Genomic DNA, 26,557 nt, shown 5'->3' on the forward strand with positions numbered 1-26,557 from the left:
AACGCGCGAATATACAACCATATTCTAGAAATAGATGCTACGGCTTCGAATAAACCACAATACATACATGCATAAAGATCATGTCACATCACATAGCAGCGGAACGTACACATATAATCCATAAACATCTCCCAATCTCAATTTAATAAAAATATATCCTCCATATCTCAAATGTAACAATATCTCAACTCCAAAATACATAGTCAATAAAGCAACATGCAAGAACTATCCTAGATCAGAGCCCTAATCTAGACACTTGCAAATAAAGAGCAACTCCACTCCTCGGCATCATCAAGCAAAACAGACTAAGCATCCTGCACGCCGTCTACCCGTCCATACAGAAAGGTAGGCGGTCCACCACAGACCACTGAGGGTTAGCATTACATCATCATAATCCATCAAAGATTTAAACAAGAACATTGAAAATGAAAGATATATTCAAGAATACAGAATAACAAATCATACATGTATTCACAAGTATTCATGATTCTCATACCATTCAAAACCATTCCATATCATCATTCCAAGTTCATATCAACAAGTGTATCATACACGTATCACATATACATAACCCTTCCTTCTAGAACACTAGCATCACATGATTATTATTATCCCCCATCACTTACATTTCAAGCTATCACATTATTATCATAGCATAGCATGCATATTCAACCTCTAATCAAGTCATCAACAAAAGCTCATCATTTATCAACATCAATCAATGAAAACATTACTCACTTCATTACTCATCTAGCATGCTTATCTCAACAAGTACAATTTGTCATATCGAAGTTATAAGCAAGCCATCATCATTATCAAAGAACATCACCACATCATATATGTATATATATACATATACAAATCTCACCTCATCATTATTATTAAAATAACCATCATAAATTGATTCACCAAGTGTATAAGCACAAACAATTAAGACATGCAATTAGAGCATAATACAATTAGTCACAACCATCCACAAAATTCACCAATGTACATATACACCAATCCACATAATCACAACATTCGCCAAATTTCACCAATACACAAATTCACCAAGTCATATATTCAGTTATGACACAACTCATCAATTATTCAAATGCATGCAATGTTCTAGACTCTTCTCTAGATGCATGTGGTACCAAAACACCTCAAGGTCGTCACCTTCGATGCAACAAAAACATCGGACTCACCTCAATTGGATATAAAATCCGCCACCATCAGTCTTGGATATAAAATCCACCACCATCAGTCATGAATGCATGAACATATGACTCAACTACAAATGCATATGTTCACACAAACAATAATCACCTCACCATCACCAATACTTGTATATATGCAATCATCAACCAGTCACCACCAATTTAATATATATACAATCACCAACAATCATCAAAAATCACACAACATGAAGTTGTCACATAATTATACCACCAACAATCAACATTTAACATGTTCAACAAACAACATAACATAAACATGTTCATCACCATTCAATTAGTATATATGCATCGACAACAATTCACCACCACTTGATATTTATACAATCACCAACAACATCCACAATTCAATCAACATATAATTGTCACATATATACATCATCAATCATCTCCACATAAATCAACATATAATAACTCTCCATAAAGGATTCACGATCAATTGATTCACAAAAGTCATCTTTAGTCAAGTTCGTCTCTCAAAATCGCATAAATGAATTAATTGAACAATTTAGTCAAAACCAAGTAAACAAGCTCAATTGCCTATGCCTTGTATTCTCACAATTCACATATGTGTGCAGTAGAGGTTACATAAGCATTTCATCGGCCAAATACGATTAATTCATGAAAATCACAAGGTTCGTCTCCCTTTATCACTTTTCACAAAAATTTCCATTTTCAAATCAAAACAAGTTAGATTCACCACATCATAGTTTAAATACCATTAAACACCTTTATTGAACTCATAAAACTCAAGTTTCGAAGTTTAGAAGCAATCCATAAGGTTTGGGTCGACTTAGAAATAGTTATGCGAATTTTTCGTAAAATGTCTCTAAGACCTCCTTGGAGTATTTTCATCATAACTCAAAAACCAAAAATCATTTTCAAGTCAAACCAAAGCCATTGGAAAGCTAACAAAATTATCTACAACTTTCATGTCTACACCAAAAGCCAATTCAAAACAAAAAAGGGTGAAAAACGTGAATATTTCCCAGATTTGCCTGACAAAATCGGTGGCCGATTTTGGGAAATCGGTGGCCGATTTTTCCCGAGTCAAAACTGGAAAATCAACCCAGAAATCGGTGGCCGATTTTGGCAAATCGGTGGCCGATTCTGGGCTTCACAGCAATTCAAAATGTGACGGTTCCAACCCCTTTTTACCCCAAAATCCCAATTTTGATCATCCCAACCTCAAAACTCAATCCCAAAGATGTTCATAGGTCACATAAACTTCAAAACACTTAAACTTGCATAAGTTTTGAGATTAACACATCAACACATCAAAATCATCAACATAACAAAATTCACCAAAATATCATCACTTCCTCAACTTTCAACAACAACCCAAAATCTCTTCATCAAATCATCAATCTTAATACCCAAAGCACCAATCCAACAACAACATGTTTCAAATCAATAACAACAACAACTAATGAACACAAATTCATGCACAATTCATTATCACAACTTCATTTCTCATCAAACTTGCTCAAGAACACAAAGCACCAACAACTATGCATTTAAACATGTTAATTCACATACTAACATGCAATTATCATATAAATCATGTTCCCAAACATAACAACAACAATTATGCACGAATTTTACAACAATTAGATTCAATTCATCAATTTAACAAAATGGGTAAAGATAAAAAGATATGAATTATGGTTGAAATCTAACCCTCTTACCTCTAACACCAAGAATCTCTACCCCAAGCTTCAATTTAGCTCCTAGATGATGAATCCCTCTTCTAGCTCTAACCTTCCTCTTCAATCTCTTCAAACCCTTTCTTCTCTCTATCTCTATCTCTTCTCTCAAATGAAATGAAATGATAAATGTTTGTAAAACCTAGTTTCACCAACAACTAGAGTTTATATACTAGCTCTACTCAATTGGGCTTATCTCTTAAACCTTAATGGGCCTAACCCATTTCTATTCTAACACTCAAAATGTCACTACTCACTTAATGGTAAATTATAACACTAACGGTCACTTAATGGTAATTAAAATAATTACTACACTCTCCAACACTTAGTAAAATAAAACCCTCACTACGCACTAAAAATAACTTTCAGCAAAAATTACAAAATTACCCCTGCCCTCAAAATGACCAAAATACCCCTAAGTCCAAAATGTCTAAAATACCCTTCTAACACCGGATTCTACGAATCCCAACCAAAAATACACACAGAGGCAAATAATCACACATCAGCACGTATAGCACACATAAATAATAAATAAAATAAATCTAGCGAAAAATCGGGTTGTTACAACTCTCCCCCACTAAAAAGAATTTTCGCCCTCGAAAATTACCTGAAGGAAACAACTCTGGATACGCAACCCTCATCCTACTTTCCGCTTCCCAAGTGGCACTCTCCCCAGTCGGTCCAACCCAAATCACTTTAACGAAAACGACCTCCTTGCCACGCAAACGTTTCACTTCACGATCCTCAATCCTCACTGGCCAAGTCTCAACAGTCAAATTATCTCTTACTTCCAAATCATCCACTTGAATCACATGAGACGCATCATACACATACTTCCGCAATTGAGACACATGAAACACATCATGAAGATTCGACAAAGATGGTGGTAACGCAATCCGATACGCTACAACCCCTACCTTCTCAACAATCTCAAACGGTCCAACAAAACGAGGAGTCAACTTCCGACACTTCAAAGCACGTCCAACACCGGTTACAGGATTCACTCTCAAAAACACATGATCACCAACCTGAAACTCAATATCCTTCCTCCTCTTATCATGATAACTCTTCTGTCTACTCTGAGACGCTTTCATCTTCTCTTGAATCATCTTAACCTTCTTGGTCGTCTCTTGCACAACTTCTGGTCCTAACAAATCACTTTCTCCTGACTCATACCAACACAAAGGAGTTCTACACCTCCGGCCATACAAAGCCTCAAACGGTGCCATCTCGATACTAGAATGAAAACTGTTGTTGTAGGTAAACTCAATCAACGGTAAACATTCAATCCAAATGACACCTTGCTGCAACACACAAGCTCTCAACAAATCTTCCAAACTCTGAATAGTCATCTCCGTCTGACCATCAGTCTGAGGATGATAAGCAGTACTCAACCTCAACTTAGTTCCCAAAGCAACTTGCAAACTCTCCCAAAACTTAGAAGTAAACCTCGGATCCCGATCCGACACAATACTAGAAGGAATACCATGCAATCTAACAATCTGCTCAATGTAGATCTCGGCCAACTTCGCCACAGACATACCGGTCTTGATAGGAACAAAATGTGCCGACTTCGTCAACCGATCAACAATCACCCAAATAGAATCAAACCCTTAGCAGTCTTCGGCAACGCTCCAACAAAGTCCATTGATATACTATCCCACTTCCATTCTGGCACAAACAACGGTTGCATCAAACCTGACGGCTTCTGATGTTCAATCTTAGACTTCTGACAAACCAAACAAGCATACACAAACTCTGCGATCTCTTTCTTCATTCCAGGCCACCAAAACAACCTCTTCAGATCTTGATACATCTTAGTCACTCCTGGATGAATACTCAAACTACTTCTGTGACCTTCATCCAAAACCTGTCTCTTAAGCTCAAGAACACTTGGCACACAAACACGATCACGAAACATCAAAACACCGTTCTCATCCAATCTAAAGTCTCCACCTTTGCCTTGATTAACCAACACCACTCGATCTACAAGTTCCAAATCTTCCTTCTGACCATTCTTGATCTCCTCCACAATATTACTTGTCAGCTTCAACATTCCCAACCTCACACCATCCGGCGTTAACTCGCTAACTAAACTCAAGTCTCGAAACTGCTTAATCAACTCCAACTCTTTCATCATCAAAGCGGACATATGCAATGACTTCCTACTCAAAGCATCAGCAACAACATTGGCCTTTCCAGGATGATAGCTCAGCTGAAAATCGAAATCCTTAAGATACTCTAACCATCTCCTCTGCCTCATATTCAACTCCTTCTGGTCAAACAGATACTTCAAACTCTTATGATCACTGAACACCTCAAACTTAGAATCATACAGATAATGCCTCCAAATCTTCAATACATACACAACAGCTGCCAATTCCAAATCATGAGTCGGATAATTCTTCTCATGCACTTTCAACTGCCTTGAAGCATAAGCCACAACCTGACGATTCTGCATAAGCACACCACCAAGACCCATCTTAGAAGCATCACAATACACAACAAAAGATTCCTTCGGATTCGGCCAAATCAACACTGGGGCTGAAGTCAACCTCTTCTTCAACTCTTGGAAACTCTTCTCACACTTAGCATCCCAAACATAAGCTTGTCCTTTCCGAGTCAACTGCGTCAATGGCAACGCCAACTTAGAGAATCCCTCAATGAACCTCCGATAGTAACCTGCCAATCCAAGAAAGCTTCTAACCTCAAATACGGACTTAGGTGATTCCCACTGCAACACTGCATCAACCTTCGACGGATCCACGGCAATACCACCTTTAGAAATCACATGACCAAGGAAACTCACTTCCCGCAACCACAACTCACACTTCGACAACTTAGCAAACAACTTATTCTCCTTCAAGACTCCCAACACAATCCTCAAATGCTCGGCATGCTCTTCTTCAGACTTCGAATACACCAAAATATCATCTATAAACACCACCACAAAACGGTCCAGAAAAGGATGAAATATCCTATTCATATATTCCATGAAGACACCTGGCGCATTAGACACTCCAAATGACATCACAGAATACTCATAGTGTCCATACCTCGTTCTGAACGCAGTTTTGGATATATCTTCCACCTTCACTCTAATCTGATGATATCCTGATCTCAAATCAATCTTGCTAAACACTTCCGCACCAACCAACTGATCCATCAAATCATCAATCCTCGGGAGCGGATACCGATTCTTGATTGTCACCTTGTTCAACTGCCGATAATCCACACACAACCTCATGCTTCCATCTTTTTTCTTAACCAACAACACTGGAGCGCCCCACGGCGAAACACTCGGCCTGATAAACTGTTTCTCGAGCAACTCTTCCAACTGTTTCTTCAACTCACCCAATTCTGATGCAGACATCCGATAAGGCGCAATCGAAATAGGTCTCGTTCCCGGTACCAAATCAATTGCAAACTCAACTTCCCTCTCCGGCGGTAACTCGGTAATGTCGTCCGGAAAAACTTCTGGAAATTCTTGCACTACCGGGAAATCACCAACTCCTTTTTCACTATTCTCCTTCAAGGAAGCAAACATCATGAACACACAAGCTTCGCCATCCAAAGACTTCTTCACTTGCTCCGCGGTTAAGAACCTTCCACCTTCTTCAGCTACCGGTTTAGAAAATGTTATACTCTTGGTCAAACAATTAATGTTAACACCAAAAGTCAACATCCAATCCATACCAAAAATTACGTCCATATGCTTCAACGGAAGACACACAAGATTCAACTCAAAATCAACAAGAACCTTAACACAAATCACAACCAACTGAGCCTCCGCAGCCAAAGATACCTTCCCTTGCCAGACCCAACGAACCTGAAACAACCTGCTACTCCCCCACTATGCTCAAACCCACCTAAAAGAACGAAACAACACAACAAGTACCGACAGTACTTCCGTACATGTCGCATACAAACAGGAAAATCAATGGGTTTTGGTCTGGACAAGACCGACCACGGCTCTGATACCAACTTGTAACACCCTATTTCTAATAAGCGGTAAAACGCGCGAATATACAACCATATTCTAGAAATAGATGCTACGTCTTCGAATAAACCACAATACATACATGCATAAAGATCATGTCACATCACATAGCAGCGGAACATACACATATAATCCATAAACATCTCCCAATCTCAATTTAATAAAAATATATCCTCCATATCTCAAATGTAACAATATCTCAACTCCAAAATACATAGTCAATAAAGAAACATGCAAGAACTATCCTAGATCAGAGCCCTAATCTAGACATTTGCAAATAAAGAGGAACTCCACTCCTCGGCATCATCAAGCAGAACAGACTAAGCATCATGCACGCCGTCTACCCGTCCATACAGAAAGGTAGGCTGTCCACCACAGACCACTGAGGGTTAGCATTACATCATCATAATCCATCAAAGATTTAAACAAGAACATTGGAAATGAAAGATATATTCAAGAATACAGAATAACAAATCATACATGTATTCACAAGTATTCATGATTCTCATACCATTCAAAACCATTCCATATCATCATTCCAAGTTCATATCAACAAGTGTATCATACACGTATCACATATACATAACCCTTCCTTCTAGAACACTAGCATCACATGATTATTATTATCCCCCATCACTTACATTTCAAGCTATCACATTATTATCATAGCATAGCATGCATATTCAACCTCTAATCAAGTCATCAACAAAAGCTCATCATTTATCAACATCAATCAATGAAAACATTACTCACTTCATTACTCATCTAGCATGCTTATCTCAACAAGTACAATTTGTCATATCGAAGTTATAAGCAAGCCATCATCATTATCAAAGAACATCACCACATCATATATGTATATATATATACATATACAAATCTCACCTCATCATTATTATTAAAATAACCATCATAAATTGATTCACCAAGAGTATAAGCACAAACAATTAAGACATGCAATTAGAGCATAATACAATTAGTCACAACCATCCACAAAATTCACCAATGTACATATACACCAATCCACATAATCACAACATTCGCCAAATTTCACCAATACACAAATTCACCAAGTCATATATTCAATTATGACACAACTCATCAATTATTCAAATGCATGCAATGTTCTAGACTCTTCTCTAGATGCATGTGGTACCAAAACACCTCAAGGTCGTCACCTTTGATGCAACAAAAACATCGGACTCACCTCAATTGGATATAAAATCCGCCACCATCAGTCTTGGATATAAAATCCACCACCATCAGTCATGAATGCATGAACATATGACTCAACTACAAATGCATATGTTCACACAAACAATAGTCACCTCACCATCACCAATACTTGTATATATGCAATCATCAACCAGTCACCACCAATTTAATATATATACAATCACCAACAATCATCAAAAATCACACAACATGAAGTTGTCACATAATTATACCACCAACAATCAACATTAACATGTTCAACAAACAACATAACATAAACATGTTCATCACCATTCAATTAGTATATATGCATCGACAACAATTCACCACCACTTGACATTTATACAATCACTAACAACATCCACAATTCAATCAACATATAATTGTCACATATATACATCATCAATCATCTCCACATAAATCAACATATAATAACTCTCCATAAAAGATTCACAATCAATTGATTCACAAAAGTCATCTTTAGTCAAGTTCGTCTCTCAAAATCGCAACAATGAATTAATTGAACATTTGAGTCAAAACCAAGTAAACAAGCTCAATTGCCTATGCCTTGTATTCTCACAATTCACATATGTGTGCAGTAGAGGTTACATAAGCATTTCATCGGCCAAATACGATTAATTCATGAAAATCACAAGGTTCGTCTCCCTTTATCACTTTTCACAAAAATTTCCATTTTCAAATCAAAACAAGTTAGATTCACCACATCATAGTTTAAATACCATTAAACACCTTTATTGAACTCATAAAACTCAAGTTTCGAAGTTTAGAAGCAATCCATAAGGTTTGGGTCGACTTAGAAATAGTTATGCAGATTTTTCGTAAAATGTCTCTAAGACCTCCTTGGAGTATTTCCATCATAACTCAAAAACCAAAAATCATTTTCAAGTCAAACCAAAGCCATTGGAAAGATAACAAAATTATCTACAACTTTCATGTTTACACCAAAAGCCAATTCAAAACGAAAAAGGGTGAAAAACGTGAATATTTCCCAGTTTTGCCTGACAAAATCGGTGGCCGATTTTGGGAAATCGGTGGCCGATTTTTCCCGAGTCAAAACTGGAAAATCAACCCAGAAATCGGTGGCCGATTTTGGCAAATCGGTGGCCGATTCTGGGCTTCACAGCAGTTCAAAATGTGACGGTTCCAACCCCTTTTTACCCCAAAATCCCAATTTTGATCATCCCAACCTCAAAACTCAATCCCAAAGATGTTCATAGGTCACATAAACTTCAAAACACTTAAACTTGCATAAGTTTTGAGATTAACACATCAACACATCAAATTCATCAACATAACAAAATTCACCAAAATATCATCACTTCCTCAACTTTCAACAACAACCCAAAATCTCTTCATCAAATCATCAATCTTAATACCCAAAGCACCAATCCAACAACAACATGTTTCAAATCAATAACAACAACTAATGAACACAAATTCATGCACAATTGATTATCACAACTTCATTTCTCATCAAACTTGCTCAAGAACACAAAGCACCAACAACTCTGCATTTAAACATGTTAATTCACATACTAACATGCAATTATGATATAAATCATGTTCCCAAACATAACAACAACAATTATGCACGAATTTTACAACAATTAGATTCAATTCATCAATTTAACAAAATGGGTAAAGAGAAAAAGATATGAATTATGGTTGAAATCTAACCCTCTTACCTCTAACACCAAGAATCTCTACCCCAAGCTTCAATTTAGCTCCTAGATGATGAATCCCTCTTCTAGCTCTAACCTTCCTCTTCAATCTCTTCAAACCCTTTCTTCTCTCTATCTCTATCTCTTCTCTCAAATGAAATGAAATGATAAATGTTTGTAAAACCTAGTTTCACCAACAACTAGAGTTTATATACTAGCTCTACTCAATTGGGCTTATCTCTTAAACCTTAATGGGCCTAACCCATTTCTATTCTAACACTCAAAATGTCACTACTCACTTAATGGTAAATTATAACACTAACGGTCACTTAATGGTAATTAAAATAATTACTACACTCTCCAACACTTAGTAAAATAAAACCCTCACTAAGCACTAAAAATAACTTTCAGCAAAAATTACAAAATTACCCCTGCCCTCAAAATGACCAAAATACCCCTAAGTCCAAAATGTCTAAAATACCCTTCTAACACCGGATTCTACGAATCCCAACCAAAAATACACACAGAGGCAAATAATCACACATCAGCACGTATAGCACACATAAATAATAAATAAAATAAATCTAGCGAAAAATCGGGCTGTTACATCCTTGTTCACCATTTAAAGTTTAATTTGATTGCAATATTCCCAATTGTTTATTTTGATTATGTTTGATGTGAAGCTAACCCCCAGTGGTTTTGACCGCCTACCTGTATGTATGAATGGGTAGACGGAGTGCAAGAGTAGTTTTCTTTTTGGTGAGTGCTTGGATAGCGGGAGCTAATCTCCGTTATTGTTTCTTGGAGTCTTAAATTAGGCTCTGATTAGGACGTCGGTTTTTATGTTTCGTTGGATTTATTTGTTATCGAGATGTTGCCCATTTGTCAGGTTTTGGAGAATTTATTTTTGGATGTATGTTGATCTTATGTCACGTATACTTGGGTGATGTATGATTTATATCCACTACGACTGTTGAGAGTTTTTTTATAAATGCATGTTGTTCGATTTTTGTTGCAGACGTAGCGTCTATTTCTTGAATAAATGTTTTATTTGCGTGTTTTATCGCTTTAATAGAAATAGGGCATTACACAAATCCTCTCAAATAAGCAAACTCTATGTATGTTGAGATAGCTGATGTCAATGTCATCGAAGCTGCTGAAAGCGTGGCTGGAAGTTTGGGGAAACCCAAAAATATCAAAAACTATCAAAAGAATGATGTGGAGATGGTTACTGATGACCATGTTTGCGACAACGAAATGGTTACTGAAGACCAATACGTTGAAAAGATGAAAGATGCATATCCAACATCGGAAGAGGATTTGGTTGATTTCCTGAAGAGATGTAAGATCTCAAATTCAACAACCATGCTATGCCCTAGATGTAGTGTTGTCTTCGACAAAGAAGCTGCAAGAAACATTGAAGGCTTCAGACCTCAGTCGAAGAGAAAAGGAAAGTGGGTTGATAGAAAGCCTAAGTTTGACTTCAACAGAAGTGATTTGACTTACAAGACTTTGACTCAAAAGACATTTTCAAAGAAAAGTCAAATGAGGACTTTTACTCCACCTTCGAGATCATTGCTGAAAAATGGGTATTCTTTGGCAGGAAAAAGTCTAATTACAATGATCCACCTACGAAGTGGGTGAAGAAAGTTACTAGTACTAACGCTCAGAAGGAAACATCAGATTCAAAGAGATTTTCCTATAGCAATAATTACAAAGGGAGAAATCCCATGTCTAAAACTCAATGGCGTAGATTCCAACGCCAGAAAATGGAAGATGTTTTGAAGGACATTACCAATACTAGGAAATAAAATCACGTGGTTGTTTCTGAAGTAACAAGGAAACCTGCCATTGAGAGGAATTTTCCTCCTGTTTCTGTAGTGAAAGAAAACTTTACAAAAGAAGATGATGAAATGACATCGAACTTCAATAGTTCTGAGGCAGATTTTGATGTTATCTACGCCGTGTCAATTCTCCCTATCGAGTATGATGTGACATCAGAAATTACTGAGGATGAGGGAAATTTCACAGAAGAAATGGCTGTTTACAAACCACTATTCTATTATGTTATGGATAATGGTTGCTTTGAAGGCAAACAGGCAGTGTTCGAGAAACCTAATCAACTCATGAAGAGTCATCTTAAGTCTTTGTTTATCCAAGCAAAGATTAATGACGTTGGAATTAACAAAGTACTTATTGATGGTGGTGCTGCTGTAAATTTGTTGCCGCAGTTTCACTTGAAAAAAATTGGTTTCTTAGAGCCTGATTTGAAGCCACACAATGTCATACTTTCTAACTATGAAGGAAAGTCTAGAAGTTATTTTGGAGCTGTCGAAGTTGACTTAGTGGTGGGGGACCGTGAAGAGATCAACACTTTTCCTAGTAGTTGCTTCCAAAGCTAACTACAATCTGTTATCAGGAAGATAGTGGATACATGGTGTCGGTGTTGTCCCTTCAACTTTGCATCAAAGACTCAGCCTTTGGAAAGAAGATGGAGTTTTGAAGAACATAGAAGCTGACCAAAGTTACTTTCTTGCTGAGGTCGACACTATCACTAAAAAGACCTTTGACAAAAAATTGGCGAAGATCGTTCCATGTACTGCTTCTGAACTTGGTTATGAAGACCAAAACAACTTTCTTTGGTCCATGAAACTCCACCCTGAAGATGGTTTCACTTGGAAGAAAGAGGTTACTGATGAAGGAGGCGTATTCAGAACCAGGGCTTATGCTTATTTGAAAGCTTCAATTTGGGGACGCCTTGGAATTCCACCAACTGGGTGGGAAGACAATGATAATTAACCATGTCTGAACCTAATGTTTGGGACAAGATTACGGCTTATGTAGCTGAAATCAAAGAAAAAGCGGCTCTAGAAGCAGAGATCGAACAAGAAGAATATATCAAAAAGGTTAATGATAATTTTCAATATAGTTCGATGGAAAACCAGAGGTTAGGCTGCATCTACAACGATGATCCTTTAGGTTTTGAAAAAGATCCTATGGGACCAGCCAAGAAAATGCAGCAACAAGACCCTTTGGAAGAAGTTGATCTAGGTGATGGTACGGTCAAAAGACCTACATATATTAGCACCAAAATTGACAAAAATTTCAAGGCTCAAATTATCGAGCTCTTGAAAAAGAACAAAGATTGTTTCGCTTGGGATTATCATGAGATGCCAGATCTAAGTCAAGACGTTGTATAACTCAAACTGCCCATCAACCCTGACAAAAAGCCAGTGAAACAAACTCCAAGAAGATTTGCGCCAGAAATCCAATTCAAGGTTAAGGAAGAGATCGAAAAACTATTGAAATGCGGCTTCATTAGAACTGCAAGGTACATAGATTGGTTAGCTAATATAGTCCCCGTTGTTAAGAAAAATGGGACTCTTAGAGTCTTTATTGATTTTAGAGACTTGAACCAAGCTACACCTAAGGATGAATATCATATGCCGGTGGCAAAAATGCTTGTCGACTCGGTAGTAGGTTTTGAATATTTAAGTATGCTAGATGGTTATTCTGGCTATAATCAAATTTATATTGCTAAAGAAGACGTATCGAAAACTGCTTTTAGATGTCCTGGGGCTCTAGGTTGTTATGAATGGATAATGATACCTTTTGGATTAAAAAATGCTGGTGCGTGTTATCAAAGAGCAATGAATTCTATGTTTCACGACTTTATAGGGAAGTTTATGCAGGTCTACATAGATGACATTTTTATCAAATCTTGTGCTGAAAAGGATCATTTAGATCACTTTTAGAGATCATTCGAAAGGATGAAAAAATATGGATTGAAAATGAATCCATTGAAATGTGCCTTTGGTGTTCATGCAGGTGATTTCTAAGGTTTTGTTGTGCACAAAAAAGGCATTGAAATAAATCAAAACCAAACGAAAGCGGTTTTGGAGGTAAAGCCGCCGTCGTCAAAGAAAGAACTCCAATCTTTGTTGTGGAAAATGAACTTTCTTAGAAGATTTATTTCAAATCTAAGTGGCAAAACTGAAGAATTTTCGCCATTACTTCGATTCATGAAAGAAGATGTATTCAAATGGGAACCACAACATCAAAAATATTTTGAAGAGATCATGGCTTATTTAATGAACCCACCTGTTTTGTTACCTCCCATTAGGGATAAAGTGATGAAATTGTATATAGCTGCTTCAGACAATACTATTGGAAGTATGCTAGCTCAAGAAGATGAAAATGGCGTAGAAAAAGCCATCTATTATCTTAGTAGGATTTTAAATGATGCCGAGACAAGGTACCACCCAAGTGAAAATTGTGCCTCTGTTTGTATTTCTCTTGTATGAAACTTAAAACAATATATAAAGCTTATTGATGTTTATGTTTATTCTCATTTTTACATAATCAAACATATGCTGTCGAAACCAATACTACACTGAAGGTGAGAAAATCACAAGAAGGGGGGGGGGGGGGGGTTGAATTGTGTTAGCTTTTTCTTCGTTTTCTCCTAAGTTGAAACACACTGGCCAGAAGCAAATAGAGACTACTTATGAAGTGATATCCAGAACTCACAGCGGAACATGTGGGTCATGTAACACCCTATTTCTATTAAGCGGTAAAACGCGCGAATACATCAGAAATATTCTAGAAATAGATGTTACGTCTCCGAATAACCACAATTCATACATGCATAAGGATCATGTTATACCACATAGCAGCGGAATAATATATAATTCATAAACAATCTCTGGATCTCCAAACTAACTACAAATGTATCATCCAAATCTCAAATAACAGAATATCTCAACAACTCCGAAATACAAAGTCAAATAAACAACATGCAAAGACTATCCTAGATCAGAGCCCTAATCTAGACACTTGCATGAAAAAGAGGAACTCCACTCCTCGGCATCAACAAGCAACAACTAAGCATCCTGCACTCCATCTACCCGTCCATACGGAAAGGTAGGTGGTAAACCACTGAGGGTTAGCATTACATCATCATAATCCACTTAAAATTAATCAAGAAACTTTGATAATGAAAGATACATTTAAGAACGATGGATAACAAACCATACACGTATTCACAAGTATTCTTAACATTCACATCATTCAATATCAACATCTCAAATTCATACCCACAAGTGTAACATACACACATCACAAAATCAACCATCTTAATCAACAATTAACAAATTCAATCATCAACTCAAATGCATTTCAATTCACCAACAAGTATGCAATGGCTCTAGACTCATCTAGATGCATGTGGTACCAATTCTCCTCAAGGTCGTCACCCATGATGCAACAAAAACATCATTATCAACGGCTATAGTCAACGGCAATATGGATATAACATCCGACACTACATATGATGCATGAACATATGACTCAATTCACTATGCATATGTTCACAACAATTCAACGGCTATAATCAACGGCTATAAGTCAACGGCTATAATCATCATTCAACTATATCATATAGTTCATATCTCCACATAGTTCCTTACATTCCAAATAAAAGAACAATTACAACATATGATCACAAACATCATATTAATCACCTAACAACCATTCATACATCATCTCATAATCATATCAATCTAATCATAGAGGGTTCATAAGCATTTCATCGGCCAAATGCGACGAATTCACGAAGAACTCAAAGTTCGTCTCATTTTATCACTTTTCACCAAAATTTTCCATTTTCAAAGCAAAACAAGTTAGACCCAACACATCATAGTTTGAAAACCATAATTGAACTTATAGAATCCAAGTTTGAAAGTAGGAAGCAATCCATAAGGTTTGGGTTGACTTAAAAGTGGTTATGCGGAGTTTTCGTAAGACATCCTTAGAGTGTTTTCCTCATAACTTAAAATCCATGAATCATTTTCAAGTCAAACCAAAGCCATTGGAAAGCTAACAAAATTATCTAAAACTTTCATGTTTACACCAAAGGCCAATTCAAAGCAGAAATGGGTGAAAAAGTACAAAAAACGCAGAAACCGAAGTTCTGTCAACACGCACGGCCCGTGCCATGCACGGGCACGGCCGTGCCAAAAGGTACAGAAAGTTAGCACGGCCCGTGCCATGCACGGCACGGCCGTGCTCGATTGACAGCACAGCTTTTTCTTCGTTTTTCCTTTTTCACCATTTCGCGCATAAAATTCAAACTGTTAATCGGATTTCGATGCCGTTTTCGCCTACATGCTCCTGACAATTAGCTCTATCATAATCTACAGAAAAATTCAAGTTTCAACCATCCCAAAATCATTTCTCCCAAACCTCGCATAATCACTTATTTGCAAAAACACTTAAACACCGGCATCTCACACGAAAAACCCGTTTTCTCCCAAACGACTCGACTAACACAACCACAACGTGAAAACAGAAATTATACCAAGTCAAATTCATCCAACAACATCAAAAACTCAGTCAACAACTTCATATTTCAAAAGTTCATTTTGGTCCTTCACATGAACATCTTAACACAACTTCACCAATTCAAACAACAACTTCACAAAATGGAATACCCATGGTATAAATTAACAACAACAACATATCTAATTCATCAACAACCTCATTCAAACATGAATCCATCACTAATCAACCACAACAACACTAATTTATATCATTTTGAGCAAAATCAACAAAGTATATATATAAACATATATTGAGCATGTAATTTCATCAACAACAACTTGATTATCAACAAATCATGTCCTCAAACATAACAACAACAATCATGCACGAATTTACACCAATTAAAATCAATTCATCAATTTCACAAAATGGGTAGAAATGAAAAGTTAGGGATTATGGTTGAAATCTAACCCTCTTACCTCTAGCACCAAGATTCTCTAACCCAAGCTTCAATTTAGCTCCTAGATGATGAATCCCTCTTGCCTCTAACCCTTGCACTTGTTCTTCTCTCTAGCCTCTATCTCTTATCTTCTCAAATGAAAAATGAAATGAAAATGTTGTAACCCTATCTCTTCTCACTAACATTAGTTTATAAAGGCTCACTTAATGGGCTTATCTCACAAACCTTAATGGGCCTAACCCATTTCTAATTCAACCTCAAAAATGTTACTACTCACTTACCGGTAAAATATAACACTAACGGTCACTTAACGGTAATTAAAATAATTACTACACCCTCTCTAGTAACTTGGTAAAATAATAACTTCCACTAAACACTGAACAAAATAACTTTCTGCAAAATTACAAAATTGCCACTGCCCTCAAAATGACCGAAATGCCCCTAAGTCCAAAATGACTAAAATACCCTTCTAACACCGAATTCTACGATTCCCAACCAAAAATACACACAGAGGCAAATAATCACATAAGAGCACATATAACACACATAAATAAATAATAAAATAAAACTAGCGAAAATCGGGCTGTTACAACTCTCCCCCACTAAAAAGAATTTTCGCCCTCGAAAATTACCTGAAGGAAACAACTCTGGATACGCAACCCTCATCCTACTCTCCGATTCCCAAGTGGCACTCTCACTGGTCGGTCCAACCCAAATCACTTTAACCAAAACGACCTCCTTGCCACGCAAACGCTTCACTTCACGATCCTCAATCCTCACTGGCCAAGTCTCAACGGTCAAATTATCCCTTACTTCCAAATCATCCACTTGAATCACATGAGATGCATCATACACATACTTCCTCAACTGAGATACATGAAACACATCATGAAGATTCGACAATGATGGCGGTAACGCAATCCGATACGCTACAACCCCAACCTTCTCAATAATCTCAAACGGTCCAACAAAACGAGGAGTCAACTTCTGACACTTTAAAGCACGACCAACACCAGTTACAGGATTCACTCTCAAGAATACATGATCACCAACCTGAAACTCAAGGTCTTTCCTCCTCTTATCATGATAACTCTTCTGCCTACTCTGAGACGCTCTCATCTTCTCTTGAATCATCTTAACCTTCTCGGTCGTCTCTTTCACAACTTCCGGGCCTAACAAAGCACTCTCTCCTGACTCATACCAACACAAAGGAGTTCTACACCTCCGACCATACAATGCTTCAAACGGTGCCATCCCGATACTAGAATGAAAACTGTTGTTGTATGTGAACTCAATCAATGGTAAACATTCGACCCAACTGACACCTTGCTCTAAAACACAAGCTCTCAACAAATCTTCCAAACTCTGAATAGTCTTCTCCGTCTGACCATTAGTCTGGGGATGATACGCAGAACTTAACCTCAACTTAGTTCCCAAAGCATCATGCAAACTCTCCCAAAACTTAGAAGTAAACCTCGGATCCCGATCTGACACAATACTAGAAGGAACACCATGCAATCTAACAATCTGATCAATGTAGATCTTAGCCAACTTAGCCACAGACATACCGGTCTTAATAGGAACAAAATGTGCCGACTTCGTCAACCGATCAACAATCACCCAAATAGAATCAAAACACTTAGCAGTCTTCGGCAAAGCTCCAACAAAGTCCATTGATATACTATCCCACTTCCACTCTGGCACGAACAACGGTTGCATCAAACCTAACGGCTTCTGATGTTCAATCTTAGACTTCTGACAAACCAAACAAGCATACACAAACTCTGCAATATCCTTCTTCATTCCAGGCCACCAAAACAACTTCTTCAAATCTTGATACATCTTAGTCGCTCCTGGATGAATACTCAAACTACTTCTGTGACCTTCTTCCAAAATCTGCTTCTTAAGCTCAAGTACATTTGGCACACACACACGATCACGAAACATCAAAACATCGTTCTCATCCAATCTAAAGTCTCCACCTTTGCCTTGATTAACCAACACCACTCGATCTACAAGTTCCAAATCTTCCTTCTGACCATTCTTGATCTCCTCCAGAATATTACTTGTCAGCTTCAACATTCCCAACCTCACACCATTCGGTGTTAACTCACTAACCAAACTCAAGTCTCGAAATTGCTCAATCAACTCCAACTCTTTCACCATCAAAGCAGACACATGCAACGACTTTCTACTCAAAGCATCAGTAACAACATTGGCCTTTCCAGGATGATAGCTCAACTGGAAGTCAAAATCCTTAAGATACTCCAACCATCCCCTCTGCCTCATATTCAACTCTTTCTGGTCAAACAAGTACTTCAAACTCTTATGGTCACTAAACACTTCAAACTTAGAACCATACAGATAATGCCTCCAAATCTTCAACACATACACAACGGCCGCTAATTCCAAGTCATGAGTCGGATAATTCTTCTCATGCACTTTCAACTGCCTCGAAGCATAAGCCACAACCTGACGATTCTGCATAAGCACACCACCAAGACCCATCTTAGAAGCATCACAATACACAACAAACGATTCCTTCGGATTCAGCAAAATCAACACTGGAGCTGACGTCAACCTCTTCTTCAACTCTTGGAAACTCTCTTCACACTTAGCATCCCAAACATAAGCTTGTCCTTTCCGAGTCAACTGCGTCAATGGCAACGCCAACTTAGAGAATCCCTCAATGAACCTCCGATAATAACCTGCCAATCCAAGGAAGCTTCTAACCTCAAAAACATACTTAGGTGATTCCCACCGCAACACTGTATCAACCTTCGACGGATCTACGACAATACCACCTTTAGAAATCACATGACCAAGGAAACTCACTTCCCGCAACCAGAACTCACACTTCGACAACTTAGCAAACAACCTCTTCTCCTTCAACACTCCCAACACAATCCTCAAATGCTCGGCATGCTCTTCCTCCGACTTGGAATACACCAAAATATCATCTATAAACACCACCACAAAACGGTCCAGAAATGGATGAAATATTCTATTCATATACTCCATGAAGACACCTGGCGCATTAGACACTCCAAATGGCATCACAGAATACTCATAGTGTCCATACCTCGTTCTGAACGCAGTTTTGGATATATCTTCCGCCTTCACTCTAATCTGATGATATCCTGATCTCAAATCAATCTTGCTGAACACTTCTGCACCAACCAACTGATCCATCAAATCATCAATCCTCGGAAGCGGATACCGATTCTTGATTGCCACCTTGTTCAACTGCCGATAATCCACACACAACCTCATGCTACCATCCTTCTTCTTAACCAACAACACAGGAGCTCCCCACGGCGAAACACTTGGCCTGATAAACTGTTTCTCAAGAAACTCCTCCAACTGCTTCTTCAACTCACCCAACTCTAATGCAGACATCCGATACGGCGCAATCGAAATAGGACTCGTTCCCGGAACCAAATCAATTGCAAACTCAACTTCCCTCTCCGGCGATAATTCGGTAATGTCGTCCGGAAAAACTTCTGGAAACTCTTGCACTACCGGCAAATCACCAACTCCTTTCTCACTACTTTCCTTCAAGGAAGCAAACATCATGAACACACTAGCTTCACCATCCAAGGACTTCTTCACTTGCTCCGCGGTCAAGAACTTCCCACCTTCCTCAGCCACCGGCTTAGAAAACGTTACACTCTTGGTCAAACAATTAATGTTAACACCAAAAGTCAACATCCAATCCATACCGAAAATTACGTCCATATGCTTCAATGGAAGACACATAAGATCCAACTCAAAATCCACGTTACCAAAACTAACAGGACACTTAGCACATACTAAGGAAGTAGTCACCGAACCACTAGCCGGGGTATCGATAACCATCCCCCGCGACAACGGTGTCACAACCAAACCCAAACGCTCAACACAACTAGCCGCAATAAAAGAATGAGTAGCACCAGTATCAATAATTGCAATCAAAGGAGTACTATTGATAAAAACACATACCTCGGATGAGATTATCCGGATGCTCCACCTCTTCCGCATTCAATGCAAACACCTTCCCCGCCGCCTTCTTCGGCTGGGTACACTTAGTACTAAGATGACCCTCTTCACCACAGTTGAAACAAGTAATATCCTTCTTGCACTCAAATGCCTTGTGACCCTTCTGTCCACACTTGTAGCAACTATCACCCTTGCGACAATCACTAGAGTAATGACCCAAGATTCCACACTTGTAGCATCTCACATCAGCAACGTTCGGCTTAGAGCCTCCACCAGATTCCCTCTTCTTTCCTTTGTCCTTGTTGTACGGCTTCCCAAATCCATGACTCTTTCCTTTCTACTCATTCATCGCCTTATAATGATTCACCTTGACCTTTCCAGCTTCATCAAACATGCGACACTTATGCACCAAAGTATCAAAGTCTCGGATCTCCTGAATACACATGTACTGATAGATATCGGGCCTCAAACCGCTCTCGAACTTCACACACTTAGAGACCGTAGCATCCTCCGCATTGATGTACGGACAAAACCTCGAAAGCTCCTCAAACTTTGCTGCATACTCAGCCACTGAACGGTTCTCTTGCTTCAAGTTCAAGAACTCAACTTCCTTCTTAGTCCTCAAATCCTCAGGAAAGTACTTCCTCAAAAACTCAGTCTTGAACCTAGTCCAAGTCACAGCTCCACCAGCCTCAAGCCTTCCCTTAGCATTGGTCCACCAATACTCAGCCTCCTCTGCAAGCATATGAGTAGCCAACCTGACCTTCTGGTCCTCACTAGTCACCATAGCACGGAAGATCCTCTCCATGGCTTGCACCCAACTCTGAGCTCCATCCGGGTCATATCTACCCTTGAACGTCGGCGGACTGTTTCGCAAAAAACGATCCAACCTTCGCTCCTCAGCCTCACCAGGATCACGATGACCCACTGCCGCTTGCTCATTAGCCTGAGCCAACACCTGAGCCATCGAAGCCAAAGCCTGGGCAATCGCCGCATCATCTCTACCACCAGCCATCTCACTTCTACACAAAACCAACCAACAGATAAGAACAACAGCACAACAACACAAGAACAAGTACCGAAGGCAACTTATTACCATTCGTATACTAACAGGGTAAATCAACAAACACTAGTCTACTAGTCTGGACAAGACTGACCACGGCTCTGATACCAACTTGTAACACCCTATTTCTATTAAGCGGTAAAACGCGCGAATACATCAGAAATATTCTAGAAATAGATGTTACGTCTCCGAATAACCACAATTCATACATGCATAAGGATCATGTTATACCACATAGCAGCGGAATAATATATAATTCATAAACAATCTCTGGATCTCCAAACTAACTACAAATGTATCATCCAAATCTCAAATAACAGAATATCTCAACAACTCCGAAATACAAAGTCAAATAAACAACATGCAAAGACTATCCTAGATCAGAGCCCTAATCTAGACACTTGCATGAAAAAGAGGAACTCCACTCCTCGGCATCAACAAGCAACAACTAAGCATGCTGCACTCCATCTACCCGTCCATACAGAAAGGTAGGTGGTAAACCACTGAGGGTTAGCATTACATCATCATAATCCACTTAAAATTAATCAAGAAACTTTGAGAATGAAAGATACATTTAAGAACGATGGATAACAAACCATACACGTATTCACAAGTATTCTTAACATTCACATCATTCAATATCAACATCTCAAATTCATACCCACAAGTGTAACATACACACATCACAAAATCAACCATCTTAATCAACAATTAACAAATTCAATCATCAACTCAAATGCATTTCAATTCACCAACAAGTATGCAATGGCTCTAGACTCATCTAGATGCATGTGGTACCAATTCTCCTCAAGTTTGTCACCCATGATGCAACAAAAACATCATTATCAACGGCTATAGTCAACGGCAATATGGATATAACATCCGACACGACATATGATGCATGAACATATGACTCAATTCACTATGCATATGTTCACAACGATTCAACGGCTATAATCAACGGCTATAAGTCAACGACTATAATTGTAACAGCCCGATTTTCGCTAATTTTATTTTATTATTTATTTATGTGTGTTATATGTGATCTTATGTGATTATTTGCCTCTGTGTGTATTTTTGGTTGGGAATCGTAGAATTCGGTGTTAGAAGGGTATTTTAGTCATTTTGGACTTAGGGGCATTTTGGTCATTTTGAGGGCAGTGGCAATTTTGTAATTTTGCAGAAAGTTATTTTTTTTAGTGTTTAGTGGAAGTTATTCTTTTACCAAGTTACTAGAGAGGGTGTAGTAATTATTTTAATTACCGTTAAGTGACCGTTAGTGTTATATTTTACCGGTAAGTGAGTAGTAACATTTTAGAGGTTGAATTAGAAATGGGTTAGGCCCATTAAGGTTTGTGAGATAAGCCCACTAAGTGAGCCTTTATAAACTAATGTTAGTGAGAAGAGATAGGGTTACAACATTTTCATTTCATTTTTCATTTGAGAAGATAAGAGATAGAGGCTAGAGAGAAGAACAAGTGCAAGGGTTAGAGGCAAGAGGGATTCATCATCTAGGAGCTAAATTGAAGCTTGGGTTAGAGAATCTTGGTGCTAGAGGTAAGAGGGTTAGATTTCAACCATAATCCCTAACTTTTCATTTCTACCCATTTTGTGAAATTGATGAATTGATTTTAATTGGTGTAAATTCGTGCATGATTGTTGTTGTTATGTTTGAGGACATGATTTGTTGATAATCAAGTTGTTGTTGATGAAATTACATGCTCAATATATGTTTATATGTATACTTTGTTGATTTTGCTCAAAATGATATAAATTAGTGTTGTTGTGGTTGATTAGTGATGGATTCATGTTTGAATGAGGTTGTTGATGAATTAGATATGTTGTTGTTGTTAATTTATACCATGGGTATTCCATTTTGTGAAGTTGTTGTTTGAATTGGTGAAGTTGTGCTAAGATGTTCATGTGAAGGACCAAAATGAACTTTTGAAATATGAAGTTCTTGACTGAGTTTTTGATGTTGTTGGATGAATTTGACTTGGTATAATTTCTGTTTTCATGTTGTGATTGTGTTAGTCGAGTCGTTTGGGAGAAAACGGGTTTTTCGTGTGAGATGCCGGTGTTTAAGTGTTTTTGCAAATAAGTGATTATGCGAGGTTTGGGAGAAATGATTTTGGGATGGTTGAAACTTGAATTTTTCTGTAGATTATGATAGAGCTAAGTGTCAGGAGCATGTAGACGAAAGCGGCATCGAAATTCGATTAACAGTTTGAATTTTATGCGCGAAATGGTGAAAACGGAAAAACGAAGAAAAAGCTGTGCTGTCAATCGAGCACGGCCGTGCCGTGCATGGCACGGGCCGTGCTAACTTTCTGTACCTTTTGGCACGGCCGTGCCCGTGCATGGCACGGCCGTGCCCGTGCATGGCACGGGCCGTGCGTGTTGACAGAACTTCGGTTTCTGCGTTTTTTGTACTTTTTCACCCATTTCTGCTTTGAATTGGCCTTTGGTGTAAACATGAAAGTTTTAGATAATTTTGTTAGCTTTCCAATGGCTTTGGTTTGACTTGAAAATGATTCATGGATTTTAAGTTATGAGGAAAACACTCTAAGGATGTCTTAGAGAAATTTTACGAAAACTCCGCATAACCACTTTTAAGTCAACCCAAACCTTATGGATTGCTTCCTACTTTCAAACTTGGATTCTATAAGTTCAATTATGGTTTTCAAACTATGATGTGTTGGGTCTAACTTGTTTTGCTTTGAAAATGGAAAATTTTGGTGAAAAGTGATAAAATGAGACAAACTTTGAGTTCTTCGTGAATTCGTCGCATTTGGCCGATGAAATGCTTATGAACCCTCTATGATTAGATTGATATGATTATGAGATGATGTATGAATGGTTGTTAGGTGATTAATATGATGTTTGTGATCATATGTTGTAATTGTTCTTTTATTTGGAATGTAAGGAACTATGTGGGGATATGAACTATATGATATAGATGAATGATGATTATAGTCGTTGACTTATAGCCGTTGATTATAGCCGTTGAATTGTTGTGAACATATGCATAGTGAATTGAGTCATATGTTCATGCATCATATGTTGTGTCGGATGTTATATCCATATTGCCGTTGACTATAGCCGTTGATAATGATGTTTTTGTTGCATCATGGGTGACGACCTTGAGGAGAATTGGTACCACATGCATCTAGATGAGTCTAGAGCCATTGCATACTTGTTGGTGAATTGAAATGCATTTGAGTTGATGATTGAATTTGTTAATTGTTGATTAAGATGGTTGATTTTGTGATGTGTGTATGTTACACTTGTGGGTATGAATTTGAGATGTTGATATTGAATGATGTGAATGTTAAGAATACTTGTGAATACGTGTATGGTTTGTTATCCATCGTTCTTAAATGTATCTTTCATTCTCAAAGTTTCTTGATTAATTTTAAGTGGATTATGATGATGTAATGCTAACCCTCAGTGGTTTACCACCTACCTTTCTGTATGGACGGGTAGATGGAGTGCAGCATGCTTAGTTGTTGCTTGTTGATGCCGAGGAGTGGAGTTCCTCTTTTTCATGCAAGTGTCTAGATTAGGGCTCTGATCTAGGATAATCTTTGCATGTTGTTTATTTGACTTTGTATTTCGGAGTTGTTGAGATATTCTATTATTTGAGATTTGGATGATACATTTGTAGTTAGTTTGGAGATCCAGAGATTGTTTATGAATTATATATTATTCCGCTGCTATGTGGTATAACATGATCCTTATGCATGTATGAATTGTGGTTATTCAGAGACGTAACATCTATTTCTAGAATATTTCTGATGTATTCGCGCGTTTTACCGCTTAATAGAAATAGGGTGTTACAAGTTGGTATCAGAGCCTGGTTAGTCTTGTCCAGACTAGTAGACTAGTGTTTGTTGATTTACCCTGTTAGTATGCGAATGGTAATGAGTTGCCTTCGGTACTTGTTCTTGTGTTGTTGTGCTGTTGTTCTTATCTGTTGGTTGGTTTTGTGTAGAAGTGAGATGGCTGGTGGTAGAGATGATGCGGCGATTGCCCAGGCTTTGGCTTCGATGGCTTAGGTGTTGGCTCAGGCTAATGAGCAAGCGGTAGTGGGTCATCGTGATCCTGGTGAGGCTGAGGAGCGAAGGTTGGATCGTTTCTTGCGAAACAGTCCGCCGACGTTCAAGGGTAGATATGACCCGGATGGAGCTCAGAGTTGGGTGCAAGCCATGGAGAGGATCTTCCGTGCTATGGTGACTAGTGAGGACCAGAAGGTCAGGTTGGCTACTCATATGCTTGCAGAGGAGGCTGAGTATTGGTGGACCAATGCTAAGGGAAGGCTTGAGGCTGGTGGAGCTGTGACTTGGACTAGGTTCAAGACTGAGTTTTTGAGGAAGTACTTTCCTGAGGATTTGAGGACTAAGAAGGAAGTTGAGTTCTTGAACTTGAAGCAAGAGAACCGTTCAGTGGCTGAGTATGCAGCAAAGTTTGAGGAGCTTTCGAGGTTTTGTCCGTACATCAATGCGGAGGATGCTACGGTCTCTAAGTGTGTGAAGTTCGAGAGCGGTTTGAGGCCCGATATCTATCAGTACATGTGTATTCAGGAGATCCGAGACTTTGATACTTTGGTGCATAAGTGTCGCATGTTTGATGAAGCTGGAAAGGTCAAGGTGAATCATTATAAGGCGATGAATGAGAAGAAAGGAAAGAGTCATGGATTTGGGAAGCCGTACAACAAGGATAAAGGAAAGAAGAGGGAATCTGGTGGAGGCTCTAAGCCGAACGTTGCTGATGTGAGATGCTACAAGTGTGGAATCTTGGGTCATTACTCTAGTGATTGTCGCAAGGGTGATAGTTGCTACAAGTGTGGACAGAAGGGTCACAAGGCATTTGAGTGCAAGAAGGATATTACTTGTTTCAACTGTGGTGAAGA

The 26,557-nt window shown here is 38.4% G+C and overlaps 1 long non-coding RNA gene across 1 annotated transcript; it reads right to left on the minus strand.

Annotated features, from left to right (window-relative positions):
• Positions 1–14,438: 14,438 nt before the first annotated feature.
• On the minus strand, positions 14,439–16,954 carry LOC146915933 (uncharacterized). Its single transcript, XR_015013626.1, has 2 exons — positions 16,624–16,954; positions 14,439–14,726 (listed from the first exon to the last, which is right to left on the minus strand). It is a non-coding gene; the product is annotated as an uncharacterized LOC146915933 (long non-coding RNA).
• Positions 16,955–26,557: the final 9,603 nt, after the last annotated feature.

This window comes from Medicago sativa, chromosome 6, assembly GCF_051527215.1.
Source record: "Medicago sativa cultivar Bolivia chromosome 6, Bolivia_mono, whole genome shotgun sequence".
Taxonomy (NCBI): domain Eukaryota; kingdom Viridiplantae; phylum Streptophyta; class Magnoliopsida; order Fabales; family Fabaceae; genus Medicago; species Medicago sativa.